Here is a 21248-nt window from a genome sequence, read left to right on the forward strand (position 1 = left end):
CATTTATAGGAAATCTGGCTGAGCAGAGGTATATGTTTCTGTATGTGAGAGGGTGTGTGTCTCTATGGGAGGGTGTGTCTTTGAGTGTGTGTGTGTGTGTGTGTGTGTGTGTGTGTGTGTGTGTCAATTATTGTTCATTTTTAGATTTTCATTTTGTATGTGTGAGAGAGAGGTCGGGGCACACAGAAAGGCTGAGTGCAAAAGAGAGAAGGAGAGAGAGAGGTCGGGACATACACCCAGCATGTGTGTATGATGTGGCTCTTTGCAGTAACACAGTAAAATGATTGGCTCTTTACCTCTGATTGGTTGGCCACCCCTGGTCTAGAGGCAAGAGCTTCGGAGCTAAGAGGTGGCGTCGCTTACGTCTCTCTTACGTCGAGGCGTGCAGGAAACTAAACCCTCCTCCCCTGAACATGGGTCGACTGTCATGCCTGCCTACAAGCAGTAGTGCTTATAAACACACTTTATAAAGTCAGGCAACACTAACCAGGCTTCGTGTGATTCTGTTTATTTGTACCTTACTTTGACCATCCGTTCATTGTTATTGATCATTGTGGAGAGAGGCAGACGTTTTGTTTTGTATTATAGCAGCTATCGGATGGAATCAATACATGGGCTGCACAGGTTGTCGTGTCCGACTATCACAAGTAGAATCATAATAAAAATACGCCGGTAAAATGTGCGTGTAGAAAACGGTTTATGCCACAACAGGATAGCAATAGCAAGTAGTCAGTTTAGCTTCGGTTGCTATGCTAACATCACCCATTTTATACCAGAGAAACTTTCATAACAGCGTTGTGATACCAAACAGCGTCAATTCAGACTGACACACATTCACTTAGGCTAAGGGGAACTGGGGATATGTATCAGCTGCTTGTGTGAGTCGGACAGTGAATACTTAGAGCTGCTGCAGCAGTGTGAGCTAACCGGGAGCTAACGGAGGAGAATAAACTCCCGTGGAAGAGCAGCCAACACTGCAGTGGTCGGTAAATGCTGCAGAAACACATTAATAAACAATGAACCACGGCACTCTGGAGCAAAGTATAAGGTTGGAGAAGTCGTTATTCAATTTAATCTGGCTTCATGTGATTAAAAGCAACACGATCATCGACCCGACGCAGTTGTTGTTGTTGTGAGTGCCGTAATGCCGTTGGGGAGCAAATCAGCGATGTAAACGATGACGTCATGACGCAGCAGCGGCAGCACCAGTCGGGTGCTGGGCGGTGTGAACAGAGCGGGAGCAGAAAAGGGAAACCGGAGCTGAACCAGAAAAGCTCCCGCTCGGAGCTAGAAAGGGAAAAGCGCTGGTGTGAAAGCCGCATCAGAGGAGTCTCGTCTTTTAAAAAAAATTGGGACAGCCTTCTTTCGGCGGAAGTGACGTGTGCGGTCTACGAATGCACCCTTCGAAGTATGCAACCCCTGAATTGAAACACAGCCTATGCAAGTGGTGCAGTGACGCATCCTAAAGCCCGGAAGTAAGCTGCGCTCGGATTCCCTCGACAAAAGAGCAATAGGATTTCTCCATAGAATTTTGGAAAATAGCTTGAAATAAGATCTGTGGAAAACGAACCTGTTTGATAAATGCACGTTTTGTTCAGCCGGATAATATCCACATGTCTACCATACTTTTATTATTTTCGAATCATAAATCTAATCGATAGATTTATGATCGATAGATTTATGATTAGCATAAGTTCGTTCATGATGGCTCACTTCAGTGATAGTGATGACATCGTTTGCAAAATTATTAACAGAGTCATTTTGAAAATTGAGTTACAATGATAAACTGGAGTGGCAAAGGATCAGCTTTGGGGGTGGGGGTGTTACGTGCTTGTGTTGCTTTTCTCTGTCTCTCTGCTGCGCAGGTACACCTGGTCCGCCCCTGGCTCCGCCTCCCGCAGGTGTCCTAATGACATTCAGCTGGGGACTTTAAAAGGAGAAGCTGGGGGAGATGGCCCGCCCATCCAGGATTTGGGCCTGCTGTTTTAATCAGGGCTGAATACAACATTTTAATTGTTTTATTATTATGTTTATTGTTATTTGTAGGGCTTTGTCCTAATATTTATTTTAAACTATGTTGAAAGATTAGTTTAATATAATTGTTTTATTTTGCAATGAAATTCTGAATGAAAGGCTGCGCGCGAGACTGGTTTTTCGCTGAGTTGAGTCGTGTGGGTTTTTGAGTGAGATGCGGCACAGCAGCCTGTCAGTTTACTCTTGCTAGGTTAGTTTGGCTATTATCATTTATATTTATCTGCAACAATGGATATCAGGAAGTGGTTCATGAAAGGAATATGGCAACTCAGCGCCAGATGCAGGCACATTAGAAGACATCAGTTACGTTACCAACAAGCTAGCAAGCCAGCCAGGGACAAGGGAGGCTGGCAATCAATTATATTTTGAAGAGAAATTGACTCTCAAGCCGGCTCTCTCACAAACTGCTTTGTGCGCAAGCAGACCGCTGCACACCCTCTCTGCCTCGCTCAATCTCTCTCTCCCTTTCTCTCCATCGCTCAACCTCACTCCACCTCTCCACCCTGTGTGCGCTCCTCAAGTTTGCCTGCGTGCTTGCCCAAGTTGGCACAGCGTTACAAATGTGCCACAAAACCAACCAATAGATGTAGCCTATAATAAGACCGTCAACAGCCTTATGTTATGGCAACCTAAAACCCCTCTCTTTCCGTAACAACAATTCACGCGAGCCTCCCCCCCTGGTTGACAATTCAGATTTCCCGGGATATGTAAGTTTCGGGGTGGGCCCGCCCTGGTAAATCAAATGCCCGCCCAGAGACGTATGTCTGCCGCCGGGTCTGATGACAAGCATGATCATTTCTGACGTGGGTTTTAGCTAATCTGAACAAAACTTTGTATACTGCTTTTAACCGGTATTCCTGCATCTTGTGTAACACCCTCTCTTGTATATAAGCATGTGAAGGACACTGTTCAGGAACTAGTTGTTCCATATGCTGTATGTGATGACTACTTCCATTCTTGCAAGGATAATAAATACATGTATCCTGTTATTGAAGCTCAAGGTGGTGACAAGTATATTTTTCTAACAAAAAGTGTTTTTGCATTTTCCGGATTTGTAGTTACTTTGTGTAGAACTCTCGCCATGAAAGCATCCATTTTGAATCCGAGTGTGTTGGATTTGCACAATATTTGTACAACCTTGCCTTTAGACGTGGTTGGACCACATATCGTACAACCAAAGGCAAAGCTTTAAATTATACAGTTTAGATCAGCATGCACTCTCCCAACTTGCCTGGTTAGGGTTAGTTAGTTGCCTGGTTCCAGACCTCTGAACTGCTACCTACATGTAACTAACCCTAACAGTACATTACTTCATAATTAATTTGAAATGATGTAGTCCTATCAAACGACCCATGAACTCTTCTTTGGAGTTTGGTGCTTAAAAAAGTCTCACCATTGCATCTTTGAGTACTTAAAAATACACTCAATGAAGCCTATCATACACTGTCATTATTGTCCCGTTTGTAGTTGTAATGAGGTTGGCCTACTAATTTAACCGTATCAATATTATGTGCTTCTCTAGTGACACAGCGAAGTGAATTACCACCAACAGCAATTAGCTAATTGAAGTGGATCACACCATGGGACTTGGTGTGCTCAGGGTCAGTGCCAATACAGGCAAGTGACATCAGCAAGCCGCCTCATTTAAAGCCACCATGACAGGGTCCTTTCATCACGGACAGTTTCTGAGAGCAACATGTTCTGACATTTGTGAAGAGCGCCAAAGTCTTTACTGTATATTTACATAACTGACGGCCCTTATCACGGTCCACGCCTAAGGATCTTATCTACTTCACTGACTAAGATGCAATATTCATTGATTGCATAATCTGTGCATGGGATTGGTTTGATATCCAGAATGAAATGCAAGGGTGTTTGTGGTGCACTGTGATCAGATGAGACTGTGCTAGCATGCCTAACTGATTGCACAAAGCTAAGCCAGTTATAGATGCATAGTTGTAAATGTCTTGCCGGCAGATTATAGGGTTTATGGGTGATTCATATCAATCATAGCTACACAGATTATTGCTATAAAGAACGAAAAAAATAAGGCACAAATTATCTGATATTCTTTCAATAAACTATAATATTTGCCACTGCAACTGTGGCAAACAAATCGCTTAGGAAAACCATTAGCTTCAACAAACATTTTGGGATAAAAGCCCAAAAATCAGAGCATAAAGAGCATATTAGTATGAATTATTGAATCAAATGAAAAGTGAAATCAGTCATCTTGAGAAATGAATAATAAAAAACGACTGATCTATTGCTCTCAATCATGTAGGATTTGGATCCCTTCGATTGGATTCTGTCACTGGGATGATATCCACTGCTAGCATGTTTAATAACATTTGTAAGCCTCTAGATGTGGGTTAATAATAGAAATACTGCGCCTTCATGTCATGTCAAATTCTCCAATGAATTGAAGAGCTATATATTATGTTTTTTACTGTGTCATAGTACTAATGTGAGTGTTCTCCGATTGTTATGTACTATTGACATTTCAAAGTTTTAAAATGATCGAGCTTCATTTAATTTCCAATTGTAAGAAAAAGGAAAACATTTTTGTAAAGCTAATAGATGTTATTCCTTTTAATGTTGGTAAAGACATGTCCTTTCTAGTTGATAGACCCACTGGCTGACACTTTTGACATTAGCACACTAGGCTAGGTTTTATTCTCTGCAAGCACTTTGCTGCCACTTATTGAACAGTATGATTGAATAAATGTATCGTAAAAGAATCAAAGGAGGAACTGTTGGTGCCTGGTTCTTTGTTCTACAACAGATATCATGATTAACCCTGACGCACAAACGTTAATGCTGCGAACGTTTGCAGTCCATGTTGTTTCTCCAGTGTGACAACCATGATCCCCTCCGGCTCCTAACCGTATTTACTGTATCTGTTGTATAATCTGCAAGCACAAAGATGTGATGAAGCAGTCTGTGGCCATTTTCAGCGATTATTATTAAGAGTGTTGTGCAACCTGTGGTTAATTGTTATAGGGTGTTTGAATTATTTGACACTCTTATGTAGATATTCTTAAATCACAAAGGTGTTGTCAGTGCTTCAATTTCCTGTATTGACATTGGTCTTGCTTTAAACTAGACATTCCACATTTCGCCATCTGGAGAGGCTGGCAGGAAGTTCTGGGAATGGAAATGATGCCAGATCAGCAGGGAATTGCCCAGGATGTCCATTCCTCTTGTGTCTGCACCAGACAACAATATTTACAGTTTACCATACTATACCTTGTCCCATATCAAAACTCAAACTCTCCAAGATCCTTCCTACTGTAAATGCATTCTTTGGTCGATGTGAACAAGCACCAAATTCATGTTGGAACTTCCAAGGAAGGTACATTACTCGACTAATATTATCCAAACTCTGTACGAGGTTTAACAGAAAAGAAGCAAACCAGATTCAGTTGAGCCAATAATATATGATATGGTTTGTGACATTGTTGGCATGAAGACAGAACAAATGTAACTTGCTTCACACTAATTCAAGTTGTGATGAAACACTTACAGTATTTTCCCTCAGAAAAAAACTTGGCGAACTCAACGTTGGTGTTTTATATTTCAGTTGCTTTCTTTTCTATCTTACCTAGACCCCCAACACAAAGTATTTTTTACAACAAATCCTCATAGTCTTGGTGACTTTGGTGCAAAAATTACACAGTTATTGACAGTCAATGCTAGCAAATACATGACATGAATTATACAAAAACAAAGAAGAACTCCTGCATGGGGTTTGTTAAAACTTCAGAGTGAATAATTCTAAAAAAAACTCCTGGGGTGATCTGGGGTAATATGTTGTGACAAGAACGTTTGCAAGTTAAAAGAGTATTAGGCAAGGGGCTTGAAAAAAGGAGACAGAGGGAGACAGGAGTGCTTCGTCCTTCATTATCATTAGTAGCAGTGTCTGATATGCTGCGGATTGTACAATGGTGCGTATAATCCAGGCTGTCTGTACACTCAGACCTGCAACTGAGAGTGACTGAAGGGCCCGACCAGAGTGTGGTTTATAGCAGGGGTGTTGCAGGCGAGTGGATCCTGTTAAATATGCATCATGGTTCATTGAACACTCGTATGCTGTCAGGCTGTGGGCTCCACTCAGCCATTTTTTAAATCTTTGAACAGAAGGTCAAAACTCTTGAATAAAATAGAACAGACGTATAACAATGGTGCTGAATCTATGTAGGGTACACACACACACACACACACACACACACACACACACACACACACACACACACACACACACACACACACACACACACACACACACACACACACACACACACACACACACAACACACACACACACACACACACACAATCTGTTAAACAGTACTACTGTGCCAATGAACCTTGAAAACCAGGTTTTTCTCAATGCAACCCTTCCACAAAATCATCATTAAAGTCATGTGAAACGTGCCTGTGAACATTTTGTGGATTCATACAGTATGAACAAACCTTCTGATTTGATTTAGCATTGTTAGCTTTTTTCATAGCTTCTGTAAATAGCTGTTAGCATTTGAACAACATCTGTATTATATGGTTGTGTGCTGAATTTCGATAATAGATAATTAACGCTTATGGGATGACTGTTGTTTTGACAGAATTTTGTTGCAAATCAGCAAGGTTATTCTACAGCAAAAATAGCCAATAAAGTTCTAAAGATGTTTTGTCGGTGTGTTTGTTGCCAATTAAACAATTCCCTGGGTGTAGCAAATATTCACTATCTTTTACCATGTTATCTTTTACCATATTATCTTTTACCATGTTATCTGAATTCAGGAAGTCCAGCGTTCAACAATTTACTGAGGTTTTATTATATAGCGTATCAGCATCATAACTTCAAGTACTAGTAAAAGCACTAATTTCTAGACAATGGCCCATTTCAAAGTTACTGTATATACTTTAGAATATAGGATTATAGTTATTGATGGATCAATGTGTTCATTTTAATTTTGAAGCTGGTAAAAGAGGAGCCTGATGTTATGCTGTTGGTTAGCTTGGATAGCACATTTTAATAGGGGATCAAATGTGATCTTTACCAATAATAATAATGTTTATTATTTGGTTTTATCAGAGGTTGAGTAAAGGTATAAAGTAGCAGTATTTGGAAATACTCAAGTCAAGTAAGCTGTCATGATCATGATGGTTTTTGTGTTTCCTGTTTTCATTTGAAACGTTATCTTCCCCTGGTTGCGTTCCGATAATCCAAAAATCAGCTCCTAAATTCTAACCCTATCTCCTATTCCTTGACCTCTGAGTGAAACGTCACGGGGTTAAGGAATAGTGGATAGGAGAATTCAAAAGGACTTAGGAGAAGAGACCGCGGTACTTTAGAGAATCCGAATGCACTTTCACTATCCGACGTGTTTATGATGCGCCAGCGGACGTCATGAATGTGCGTCTGCTGCTGTGGGGAAACTATGGAAACTACACTTTTCTATACAGCGGACTACAACATGGATGTTTAATAAGAACGAGGGGCTACTGTAAACTCATCTAGAGACTCTGCACCATGCTCTGATGCTGTTGTTTTATGCTTTAAGAACGTGGACAACAGAGAAACATATTCTTCATGACCAAAGTTGGAATTGAAATAAAAAAGGAAAGTGAAACTTATGCTCGTCACCCTCTCCCTCCGGTCCACATTAATACAAATGATCCCAATACGTATGATTGTATGAACTATGAAAAGATCTTAAAATCAATACAAATGTATTTATTATAAACGTTAGTCCTTAACATCTATCACTGTGTATATCACCATTCAAACATCTTTTAAAAGTTGAAAAAACACCACACAGCTCAGTAAAGACTGTGAAATGTTGACTTTATTTGATCATTTCAGTAAAAAACTAACGTTCATATTTCTCTTTTTGATTATAATACTGATGAACGTTCAGAACAAAGCACTTTGGCAACTTACCACATACGTATTAAAATGCTTAATAAGCACCGTAACTTTCATGATATAATTTCTCCGTCATAATCGTTTGTTGACTGTTGTGTGACGGCAAATGCTGCGGCTGCAAGGCATTGTGGGGCAGCATTTTCTCCTCTCCTTTCAGTAAGGGAGGTCCAGTGGTTCCTAAGCTAAAGGAGGTCATAAAGGAAGTTTGAAACCTCCTTTCCTTTCATTTAGAGAATTGGAACGGCACTTATCATGGCTGCCACTGACGTACTTCCGGGTCATTTCACTCCGTTAGGAAGGTTCCTAAGCTAAATGGACTATTGGAACGCAACCTTGTTTTATGTCACCTTTTACTTCCTGTCTTTGTGTTTTCCCACCCGTGTGATTGTCTGCCTCGGCTTGATTATTTTCATCTGCTAACCTTTTTTTTCTGTTTGCCTGCCCTCACCAGCTGTGTCTTGTCTATGTGATAGTTCTGATTGTATTTCAGTCTTGGCCTCTGTATGTCTTTCATTGGGAAGTTCTGATCTGTTTTGCCTGTTCTGACTGGCAGACCTGTAGTTAGAATTATTTTCTGTGAAGTGTTTCCATGTCCTTCATTTGGTTCCACCCTACTCTGTTTTCCATGACAACACTATGTTAACATTTTACTTGAGTATAGTACTTGAGTTAATGTTCTTAGTTCCTGTCCAGCACTAGCTAACATAAGGTTTTTTTTAATTTAAAGGGTTTTCATCATGCTGATCTAATTGAGAGTCTTCGGCATATATTCAGTTAATTATATTTTTAAGCAATATCCTGAACAACACTGCCATGTTGGAACACCATTTGCATTATGTGTCACGGTTTGTGTAGGAAACAGGACCCAAATGCAGACTTAAGTGACAAAAATAATTCCTTTATTTCAAGGCTACAAATATCTAGACACAGAAACACTCACCGCAGAATTACTCAAAACACAAGACAGACAGAGGGAAAACCAGAACTTAAATACACCAGGGACTAATCAAACAAAACAGTGAGGAAGGTAGGAGAAAACACAGCGGCACCAGAGTGAGACCACATCGGGTGGTAACCAGGAGGAAGAACCAGACAGAAAGGCAATCAGGCAGGAAACGGGTTGGTTAACAGTTTACAAAATAAAACCGGAAACCCAAAGATAGAAAAAGACAAGACCAAAACAACAACACAGACAGATCCTAACAGTAACCACCTCCCATCAAGGAACGGATCCCAGACGTCCCAAAACAAAACTACAAAAGTCCAAAACCATTAAGCAGGGTGGGGGGAGGGTGTCCGGAGGAGGACGCATCACTAAGCCACCAGGGTGGGTGGAGGGTGTCTGGAGGACGGGCTTGGGCTGAAGCCCAGGGCACGGCTAGTGAGGAATACCAGGAAGGGGTCTCGGGCGGACGGCCCGGGGGCAAGGCAGAGTCCAAAATGGGGACCATGGAGGGGCGAAGGCAGCGGCAGGAAGAGTCAGGGGGCCGGGCCCGAGGGCGAAGGCAACGGCAGGAAGAGTCAGTGGACCGGGCCCGAGGGCGAAGACCGCGGCTCTCAGGGGGCCGGGCTCGAGGGTGAAGACCGCGGCTCTCAGGGGGCCGGGCTCGAGGGCGAAGACTGCGGCTCTCAGAGGGCCGGGCTTGAGGGTGAAGACCAGACAGCTCCGGAGGCCGGGCAGGAAGGCGCTGACGGGACAGTGCCGGAGACCGGGCAGGATCCGTGTCGGAGCTGGTGGGACAGGCCTCGGCAGGATCCCCCACGGAAGAGGACCAGGACACGGGATTTGCAGGACCCCCGGCAGGAGAGCAGTCGGCGGGGCCACCAACGGCACAGGACAAAGGGTTGGCAGGACCCCCGGCAGGAGAGTAGTCGGCGGGGCCTCCAACGGCACAGGACAAACGGTTGGCAGGACCCCCGGCAGGAGAGTAGACGGCGGGACCTTCAACGAGACAGGACAAAGAGTTGGCAGGACCCCCGGCAGGAGAGTAGTCGGTGGGGCCTCCAACGGCACAGGACAAAGGGTTGGCAGGACCCCCCGGCAGGAGAGTAGACGGCGGGACCTCCAACGGGACAGACATACGATTGGTAGGATCCCCGGCAGAGGAGTAGTCGACGGGGCCTCCAACGGGACAGGACATGGAGTTGGCAGGACCCCCAGCGGAACCTCCAACGGACCAGGACATTGGGTAGGGACTTGAGACGTGACTCGAGAGGGGACTCGAGAGGAGACTCGAGAGGGGAACCAAGGGGGAACTCGAGATGTGACTCGAGAGGGGGACTCGAGAGGAGACTCGAGAGGGGAACCAAGGGGGAACTCGAGAGGGGACTCGAGAGGAGAACTAGAGAGGGGACTAGAGAAGGGAACTCGAGTGGGGACTCGCGAGGGAAACTAGAGAGGGGACTCGAGGAGGGACTAGAGAGGGGACTAGAGCAGGGACTAAAGGAGGGACTAAAGGAGGGACTAGAGGAGGGACTAAAGGAGGGACTAGAGGAGGGAACTCGAGAGGGAACTGGAGAGGGGACTCGAGAGGGAACTGGAGAGGGGACTCGAGAGGGGACTCGAGAAGGGATTTGAGAGGAGACTGGAGAGGGGACTCGAGAAGGGATTTGAGAGGAGACTGGAGAGGGGACTAGAGAGGGGACTCGAGAGGGGACCCGAGAGGGGACCCGAGAGGGGGACTTGAGAGGGGACTCGGGTAGGAACTGGAGAGGGGACTAGAGAGGGGACTCGAGAGGGGACCCGAGAAGGGGACTTGAGAGGGGACTCGGGTAGGAACTGGAGAGGGGACTCGGGTAGGAACTGGAGAGCGGACTCGGGTAGGAACTTGAGAGGGGACTTGAGTCGGTCGGTACGCCGACAGGACACGGGGAGCTGGCGTCGTCTGGGGAGCCAGCAGGAGACGAGGTGCTGGAGTCGGCCGGTACGCCGACAAGACTCGGGGATCTCGCGTCGGCTGGGGAGCCAGCAGGAGACGAGGTGCTGGAGTCGGCCGGTACGCCGACAAGACTCGGGGAGCTGGCGTCGGCTGGGGAGCCAGCAGAAGACGAGGTGCTGGAGTCGGCCCGGTACGCCGACAAGACTCGGGGAGCTGGCGTCGGCTGGGGAGCCAGCCCTGTAGCCGAAACTGGAGTCGAGCCCATGGCTTCCGGGGCCGGTACTGCAGCCGGAACCATGGCTGCTGGGGCCGGAACCATGGCTGCGGGGGTCGGAATTGAAGCCAGAATCATGGCTGTAAGGTCCGGTTCTGGAGCCGGAAACATGGCTGTAAGGTCCGGTTTTGGAGCCGGAAACATGGCTGTAAGGTCCGGTTCTGGAGCCGGAATCATGGCTGTAAGGTCCGGTTCTGGAGCCGGAAACATGGCTGAATGGGCCGGCGCGGAAGCCTGGACCCTGGCTGTGTAAGCCAGGTAATCCAGTATGGACGCAAAGCTGCGTGGGCCGGTACTGGAGCATGGAGGCTTGGCTGCTAGCTTGGCTTTGCGCCTCCTTCTCTTAGCAGCCGCCGGAAAGCTCCGTGGACCTCCATAAGCCAGACGAGTTCCAGAAAACGACTCCTGGACAGGAGCAGGAACTGGGGCAGAAGCACTGGCTGACTCCAGACGGACCACACCGAGACGTTTGTAGTCAGCAGGCTGGAAATCACACACCCAGAGGAAGTTCAAAATCCAGCCAGGCAAGAACTTCACCAAGTCTGGTTTCTCCATAGCCAACCGGTGCGCCTCTACCAGAGCGGCCTCCCTCTGCCGAACACTGGACGCTCCACTCCACCAATCACAGCAGCAAGCCAAACAAAAGGAAAAATGCTGTAGCTCCACCTCAAATGGATCATCTGCTGGGTCAATTTCTGGTCGGTTCGTTCTGTCACGGTTTGTGTAGGAAACAGGACCCAAATGCAGACTTAAGTGACAAAAATAATTCCTTTATTTCAAGGCTACAATATCTAGACACAGAACAGAACACTCACCGCAGAATTACTCAAAACACAAGACGAACCGACAAAGACAGATGGAAAAACCAGAACTTAATTACACCCAGGACTAATCAAACAAACACGAGACAGGTGAGGAGGTAGGAGAAAACACAGAGGCACCAGGTGAACACAATCGGGTAATCACGGAGGGAAAACAGACAAAAAGCAACAGGCAGGAAACGGGGGTGAACACTTTACAAAATAAAACAGGAAACCCAAAGATAGAAAAAGACAAGACAAAACAACAACACAGACAGATCCTAACATTATGTCTAAGATGAAATGACTACGTTCCTTCACACATATATTTCCACCATGTTCAGCACCTCTCCAACACTAATGTAATAAGCGCTTGAGCACCAGGAAAAGCGCTTTATAAATGTAATGTATTATTATTATTAATGTGCGTTCTTCCTCTTCCTCATCCCTATTAAAAACATTTGAACAAGACACCATCAATGCGTCTGATTCAACATCTTAATTTAGACGGTGCTAGCTTCTTCCACTCAATTTACTGATTCAGAACATGAATACAGTTTCCATCATGCTTTTTGCCACATAACTGGGAGTCACTGACTGGTGATGAAAAATTGATTTGGTCAAGATAGCAACCGAAAGAACCATATGTCACATGGCTCACACTATGACTTCAGGCAAAAATGGTCCAAATTAGATTTCTTTGAAGATGAGACTCAGATATATATTTTTTCACAGCCTTGTTAACAGCAAAAATAACATGCAATAAGAATTGTTATCTTTTTGATTGGAAACCTCAATTTAAAATATGATTGCATCAATGTAGACATTGATTTTAGTGGAAATTGTATGTGTGACGTCTGTCATTGTCATATATGAAACTGATGGCTGTATTTTAGAAATAATGTGAACAGCCAAACATAAAAGGTGTGCAGTGTGAAAATAGAACTATGACTCACTCAGAGAACATTAATAATCATGAATGACTGCTTATATGCTTTTATAACAATTTCACTTTTCAATAATAACAGCTTGCAACGGTTATACACATTACTGTACAATAAAATGTGCAATGGAAAAATATAGATAATGACTATCAATAAAGCCTTTGTTTCCTGTGCTCTCCGTCTTTTTTACCTGCACAGTCGGGTCTTATTACAGGTAATGGCATGGTAACATCAGAGCCATACAGCGCTATAGCAGAGCTGTGAACCACTCTTATTCATTGGAGCATTGTCCAGCATTCAGCCTGTGCTTTGAATCCTTGCTTTGAAGCTGATTTAATGACGCATATAATAATTTCTGTCTAGACGTTGTAATTCCCTTTGATTAAAGAGAGACAATAACCTGGTATGATCTCTATTCAAAATAACATTCCAGCGTTTATCAAAGGAAAGGGAAAAGAATAATAAAAAGCATTTTAATCAAGAGGGGAAATGGATGAGAATAAAAGAGGTTAAGACTTAAAAATGGCACAATTTAGACCTCAAAGGAAATAAAGCATCACACCACCTGCAAAAAAAAGACAGACTGACCAAGAAATGGTATAAGAATATCATAGCAACAAGTAAAGGACATGTTTTAGGTTAATAAGTATGTTAAAACAGGTGTAAAAAACATGCCTATCATTTTAAAAACAAGCTTATGATTAATATTCTTGTTGTCAAAATGCATTGACAGGTTAAGGCTGTATCCTAAAGTAAGGCAAGGCTAGTTTATTTATATAGCACCTTTCAACACAAGGCAATTCAAGGTGCTTTACAAAGATGAAAGACATTCAGACAAAGGCATTTCAAAACAGTAAAAGATAATAAAAGAAACATTAAAAGAAAAAATACATGAATAAAAAGTACATGAATAAAAAGTTACAGTGCAGTTTAAGATATGAATAGTTCACACAGAAGTTCCACTTTACTGATGAACACAACGGCTCAGTTTCAATTAAAAGCAGCGACAAAAAGAAAAGTCTTCAGCCTAGATTTAAAAGTAGCAAGAGTTGCAGCGGACCTGCAGGTTTCTGGGAGTTTGTTCCAGATATTTGGAAGTAAGTCTCACTTAATTTTATTGGAGATCGAGCAAAGAGAAAATCCAGCACGGAAATGTTTTAAAATGCAGAACTATGTGCACCTATATCTCTTGCCAAAAATGAAGCCAGGTATGAAGGATTAAATACAGCAAGATTTCACAGTGATAAGAAGCGAGCTGTGAGATTAGATAGGAGCTGATGGGATAACAAGCTGTCAGCGCTGTCTAAAACATATTGCAGCTGTGTAGACGGCCAAGCAGATCCAGCTTTTCAGCTCACACCGTAAACACCTAATTAAAAAGATGTTCGAATTTCCAATTGTGTGTGTATGCAGATGGGCCAAATTATCCATAACTCAATCTCGTCACACACACACACACACACACACACACACACACACACACACACACACACACACACACACACACACACACACACACACACACACACACACACACACACACACACACACACACACACACACACACACACACACACACACACACACACACACACACACACACACACACACACACACACACACACACACACACACAACACACACACACACACACACACACACACACACACACACACACACACACACACACACACACACACACACACACACACACACACAAGAATACTGAATTAAAAGGATTTAGTTCCATAAGTTCCATTTAAAACAGGCATGTTAGATGATGTAAAATGTGCTAAACCACTGCAGATGAAAAGAGAATGCAAAGAAAATAAGGTACCACTTTACAATAAGGCTCCCTTTTACCAATTATAAATGGTTGTGACTCATTAATAAATGGGAATGTGTTTTACACTTTACAATAAGGCTCCCTTTTGGCAGTTACATGTTAGTAACTCATTCATAAATGAAGAGAGTTGCCAAGAAACATCAAGATGGAAGGGGGGAGAATCAACTCAGTGAACAACAGATACCAAGGATGCTGGCTGATGAAGAATGAGAAGTAAGCTAAGTAGCCAATATAAGGCTTAGCAGTACAGATAAATGTGGGCTCACTATTTGGCAAGCAACCGGTCACAGTTGCCCTGTTTATATCATGTCTTATAAAAGAGTATTAATGATTTATAAAGTGTTCAGAACCTAATTAATACATGAATTATAAACCATTCGTAAACCCTTTATAAGGGTACTCTTATTGTAAAGTGGTACTGAAAATAACAACCCTATTTGCTGACCCTAAGCCTTTATACAGTCAAATATGAGAAAGTATTAAATAAAACCTGTAAAATGATATAAATACAGATGGGAATAACAAACTTTGTATGTTATTTGACCAAAGACTTAATATAAAGATGGAAATAATTACAGGGTTAAGGTTAGATTACAACTAACCTAACCATAACCTATACAACCAATAAAAGACAACAAGTAATAACCAAATTGTGGAGGGTCATGACTTTGTTATTGAAGGGGAAACATCGGAAAGGTCTGATGAAGTTTCTGGATGAGAATTATCCTTGTGTTATGTTGGTTGAAAGGTGTGTATATTGGGAAATGGAGCTTTCGGAACAATGGGCTTTTCTTTCAACCAAATGGGCTTTCAGTCCAAAGGGGCCTTATTCAGACTATTGGGCTATTTTAAAAATGGCCCGAGGAACAATTGGTAGTCCCTAGTACAAACTACAGTAAAAATAAAAAACATTAATGATTTCCACAATAGACCAGCTTCTGGAAAATGTAAACTTACTTTAACATCACCAGACTGATAATGTTTGTTTCTGTCTCTCCTCTCTGGTTAATGTTTCGATCCCATTCATTTCTGATATCAATGATGACTTGTTTGGTCAGAAGTGTGATCTCCTGCACCTATTATTCTGAGCTTCAGCATATTTTTTCAATTGTTTCCAATGAGAACTAAATGCAACAGATAGCAACACGTTCATTTGTTGGTGCTGATTTGCCATGTGCACTGGATTTGGGTAAGGGTGATTGTAATGGTGAAACAAAAATATCACACAAATATAGTTTCTCAAACAGATAATACAATTCAAGTGGGCATACTAGTCTGTCTCACCAAGGATGTACTGGCTCCTGGAGTACACGTCTTAAAGTTTTAACAACTGGAAGTCAGCAATTATGTTTCTAGGGGTGTTAAGCCATGCTTTTATTTTCTCCTGATTATTTTCAATTGAGATAGTCATTTACATTCATGGTTTTATTGTTTTTTTCAGGATTCAGGAAAAAGGTAGGACCCAAATGCAGAATAAAAAAGGCAAAAAGGTCAAGGAACAAAAGGCGAGCTTTATTTTATAAAGCTGATGACTGGCAAAACATGACATAAAATAAACAGGTAGCACAAGGTAGCATCAAAACAAAAACTGACCGTGACCAATGAACGAACAAGGAGCACAGGGGAAGACAAGACTAACTAGAAAATGCATTTCCTGCAGAAAATGTGTGTGAATGCTGTAAACTGTGAACATTTGAGGCTGAATTTAGCTGAAAATACAGAAAAGCTGAATATTTTATTAGCTGAATGGTAGCTGCTTTTAGCTACAAAAACCAAGTAAGTGTGTTGCTGAACTATAGGTTACTTACGTAACCCCAGTTCTCAGAGTAACATGAAGTGAGATGTCTCACGATGGGATGCGCCTCATCGCGGAGCAAACAGAAGCATCAATCTCATTACGCCAATCCTGATTGGCTGGTGATCTTGACGTCAGCGTCAGGGAATTCACCCCTTATAAGTAGCTTGCGCCACAACGCATGCGTCATTCAAAATAAGCACCTCTTCTTGCTTCACCATCGCAAGGAGGGCAGTCTGGTGAGACATCTCACTTCATGTTACTCTGAGAACTGGGGTTACGTAAGTAACCTATAGTTCTCATTCATAACACTCCGTTCGATGTCTCACTATGGGAAATTGTAGCTCCCGTATTGTCAGACGAGCTTATCTCGAAAATCACCAAACCAACCAGAACTTAACAGGTGCTCTGACTCAACCAGGTGCCCAGCACTGCTTGAGTCACACTGGGAGCAGAACGTCCAGCCTGTTAAGAGGCGGACAAAAGTGAGCGGCGAGGACCAGCTCGCCGCTGCACCAATGTCTTGGATGGGAGACATCCTGGACAGAGCCCAGGATGCAGCCAGACCCTGAGTCGAAAGAGCTTGCGGACCCGAGGGTGCCTGCGAACTCTGACTCGTATGGGCCCCAAAGCAATTGCTTCCACAAACCAGTGGGAGAGCCGTTGCTTAGTAACAGGCTTGCCCTTAGCCCAGGACACAAGGGGTTGGTCATTATGACGAAGCACCCTTGATCTGTCCCTGTACGTGCGTACAGCACGGGCTAGACACGGCAAATCCGGCCGCTGTTCCCCGGAGGAATACAGTGGCGGGGAGGATGCCTCAATGTCAAATGTGGTACCTGAACCAACCGCCTTAAGATAAAGGCAGGGTTGGGCTTCAACCACACTCTGTTTGCCCTGGGGCTAACTGAGTGCATGAAGACTGTACAGATAGTGCATGAGTGCCACTGGCTTGCTTGGCAGCTGCCAGGGTCAGCTTCATGTCACACTGTATTCAGATTGTACCACTCACGGGCCAGGCCCATAGAGCCAAGCGCTCTGGGTGTGGGTGAAATATCGCCCCCCCCCCCGCTCCATAGGATCAGTTTGCGCGCCAGTGTGTGTAACTGGAGAGAACGCAAACCCCCTTGGCGGTTAATATACGATATTGTTGTCGTATTGTCTGTCCTCATGAGGACGTGATATCCCCTGAGGAAAGGCAGAAAGCGTTTTAGGGTGAGAAACACCACTTAAAGCTCCAGGTAATTTATGTGCGCCCGCTGGAGGTCTCTGCTCCAGAGATCCCTCACCGGGCGACCTTCATAAATACCTCCCCAACCTGTCAGACATGCGTCCGTGGTGACCACTTTCCGTGAAAGGACAGCACCCATAGGCACACCTCGTACTAGAAAAGTCGGGTGCAGCCAGTGGTGCAGTGCCATTACGCATTTCACAGTAACCATCACTCTCCGCGCGGGGTTTAGTTTTAGGGCGGCCACCCAGCGCTGAAACTCCCTCATGTGTAAGCGTCCCAGTCGTACGACCAGGATGGCTGACGCCATGAGCCGTTAACTTGACAGCCCTAGAAAATACGCATCTTTCAGGTCGACTGATGTAAACCAGTCGTCTTGTCGCACGAGCCGCAGCAGAGATATGTGAGTGAGCATTCTGAACTTATATCTTTTTAGATATTTGTTCAGAGCCCTCAAATCAAGTATTGGCCGAATTCCGTTCCCTCCCCATTTGGGAACGAGGAAGTACTTGGAATAGAAGCCGCCCTGACTCTGCTCGGCGGGTACAATATATATAGCCCTCTTTTCTAGGAGTGAGAGAATCTCTCTCTCCAGAATATGGGCTGACTCTCCTCGGGCTTGCGAATGCAGAATGCCCGAGAAGCGAGGGGGGGTGACAGCGAATTGGAGTCTGTAGCCCCGTGTTACTGTCTTGAAAACCCAAGCAGATGATGTGAGCATCTTCCACTGCATGCTCCTTAGAGCCAGTGGAGATGTCACGTCTCTTCCCCTCTGAGTCTCTATTTGTTTTGTTATGGGGCCCTCTAGTGTCTGAACACAGTGGTGCCCCTTTTCGACTCAAATACATTGCAATGACTTTGAGTGTCTGCTCTGATTAGATGATGTCACTCAGGTTTGTGGCCCCAATCTGCCCAGCAACACCATGGTTACGAACTGCAGTAATGAGTCCCATTAAGAATGCATTGAGCATTATATCTGACCATTTGGCCACCTGTTCAAAAACTATGGCTCCTATAAAAAAAATTACCAGACCGTGAGCATCAGGAAACCCCAATTAACTGATATATGTTTTCTTTTTAGGTTGTGTCTGTAAAATGTGGAGATGGGAGCAGTTTGTTTAAAGTTTACTTCTCTCTAGTCTGAAGAAATATCCGGAAATTGCTTTTCCTGGTTCTTGTCTCTTCATGCCCTCAAGAGGCATTTAGTTTAATATTCTTTCTTATTTTTATTTTTTTCAACGTAGGAGAGGTTTTCCTACGTTTTAGATGAAGAATTATGTCTCAGGAGTGTAGGGTTTGGGAATTATGGCAGATTTAAAACATTTTTTGGGGCACATTTCAAGCTGTCCTCAACTCTGTTTTGAGATCAGAGCACTCTAGACTTAACCAGCTGCCCAATACACACTAATGTTAAAATCTGAAGAAGGCCTCTTTATCAAGCTCCAAACTAAGTTAAATATCTCAAAAAGTGTAAAATATATAAACAATCTGAATAAGAATTGAATAGCTGAAGGTCTTATGATCATTTTAACCTGTTAAGCCCGAGAGACCCCGGTACCGGGGCACTGCCGCAACATCTTGCAGGAAACAGTGTCTGAGGGCATGTTCATTTAATAAACTATGAATGTTGTATATCCATGTAACGGAAGAAACTCATCTAACTGATCATTATTTATTTTTTTCAAAATAAAACCCACTACGCTGAGCTTCTGAATTAGCAACGAGTGAAAAATGCTAACAGATGACTGCACCGAAATTCACTCACAAAACCTTATTATTTATCTTTGCACATCCAACAACACATCGTTTCACATCGTGAGGTGACACAGAATCGAAGGGTACCCTCATTATCACTCAATTATACGAAATCGCGACTTTATAAATTAAAACAGACATCAAAACATGTGGCCCTAGGTAGCTAAAAATGCTAACATGGCTCACTTGTGTGGTAGTCTGGTCAAACGTGGTCTTCAATGGCATTAAAACGATAAAAACGCTGCTGAAGTTAATCCATAGGTTAATCCAATGTGTCTGTGTCCCTTTGAAATGATTTCTGATAATCCATGAGCAATAAACCTGCTTTTCGGTTTCCAGATGTCAGAGCTAGAGACAGCTTCACTCTCATGCAAAACGGTGTATGAGAAGCCCACACCTTTTTGTTTTACCATGGGTGTGAGTAGGGAGATCCCCCTTCGATTCTAATGGCTCTAACGGTCAGAAAGAGATGTCAATCACCAAAATCGACCAATGGGTTCCAGAGAAACGGTAAAACCCCCATTTCCACCCAAATCACCTCAGAGGTGGAGTTTTTTTGGCTAAACCTCTCTAAAAAGATCAAATATCACTTGTTTTGCATCAATCTTGATACAGGGTACTTATTATATGTTGTACTTTGGATTCATAAAGCTTTTACTCTACCATACCATCATTCAAGGGTAGTTTTCACTATAAGTAAAAAATAATATTTGGACGGACACTATAATTGACAGTTTTTTACTATGTTCAATCTGAATTTTCTTTAAAATAAAAAACATCTATATTGTTCTGACTCTTCTACATCCAACTCAAAGGTTTATCATTACTTTGAGGAAAAAGATTATTAATCTAACCCTTTTAGAAGGGAAGATATGGTCATTTGTTCTGGGAATGTCATTTTCGAGCCTGAGACCTGAAAAACAGGCTCAGGGCTAAACAGGTTAAAATGCCTGTGGCCATCATGATCTGAATCCATTTAATTGTACCTGACCTTCTGAGTTATCCTACATACCGAACTGTTGAGCCATTTCAGAAAGATTTAATGCTTATATAATCTCATAATGTTTAGCTGATGTCCTGAGGTCCAGCAAAGATGTTGAGGCATTTTTACTTCTACCAAATGTCCATTTCCTTTGGATAATGATCAGCAGAAAGTTCCCCTCCAGACATATTTTAAGGCATGGAAATACTCTATACTATAATGCTGTGAATTATAATATCCACCAAAAAGACAAATTGCCTAGTAAGAAATCTTAAAAATGTTGTAATCCCTCAATGAAGAAAGGGTAAATGTAGATGCCATGCAGTGGTTATGTTATTCTTTTTTTTACTGTATTATCGCTAAGGTTGATATGTACCCAACTCACTCAAATAAGCAAACAATGTTGACCAAAAGGATCAAAACACTGATGAAAGTCTGGTCGAAAGGGCTGGTTGTACTTTGCAGGGTATACAACCCACCCCCCCTCTTTTCAGCCAGTGTGAGCTGGAACGAACTGGAGCCCTAAAGAGGAGGTTTTGTTTTGAAAAAATGTATGCTTAGACTTTGTTGGAAATAGTTTTTTTGGACTGGGTTATTCAGACACATTAGTTTACTTAGTGCTTCATTATAGAACAGTTCAAATGGTGAGTGGTAGGGGGTGCACGCAGGGAATATTTTGTTCCAGAAACATTCAGGGCCAGAAAATGAGTTGAGAGCAAAACATCTCAGTAATTGGCAGAAAGCAATCACTGCATTTGTACTGATCAACAACCCAGACA

The sequence above is a fragment of the Gymnodraco acuticeps genome, unplaced genomic scaffold (genome assembly GCF_902827175.1).
Source record: "Gymnodraco acuticeps unplaced genomic scaffold, fGymAcu1.1, whole genome shotgun sequence".
NCBI lineage: Eukaryota > Metazoa > Chordata > Actinopteri > Perciformes > Bathydraconidae > Gymnodraco > Gymnodraco acuticeps.